Raw genomic sequence first — 355 nt, 5'->3', positions numbered from 1 at the left:
CCCTGCTGCAAACAACTACCAACATGTGTTCAAAGCAAAGTCTTAAGTGGCTTGGTTGGAGTGACTTTTCTCGGACAAGCCCTCTATGTCAGCATATTCTGCTGTACGGCCAAGGCGGATGGCCCATAACCCTGGCACAACTTTAGGCAAGAACGGTTAGATCAATCTTTTGACTCTCCACAATTTGCAGCAGAGCGGGCACTTCTACAGAGACTGGTTCTCGCAGTTCGCTGATTGTTCGCTGAATCCTTGCATGCTATATAAACAATAAGCCGAAGTGAAGCACTAGCATCACCAACGGCAGCATTGAATAACGGGGGATAATTTTGTTTGATCATTCAAAAATATACATGCA

This window comes from Tigriopus californicus, chromosome 9 (genome assembly GCF_007210705.1).
Source record: "Tigriopus californicus strain San Diego chromosome 9, Tcal_SD_v2.1, whole genome shotgun sequence".
Classification (NCBI taxonomy): Eukaryota; Metazoa; Arthropoda; class Copepoda; order Harpacticoida; family Harpacticidae; genus Tigriopus; species Tigriopus californicus.
This window is presented reverse-complemented; position numbering follows the sequence as displayed.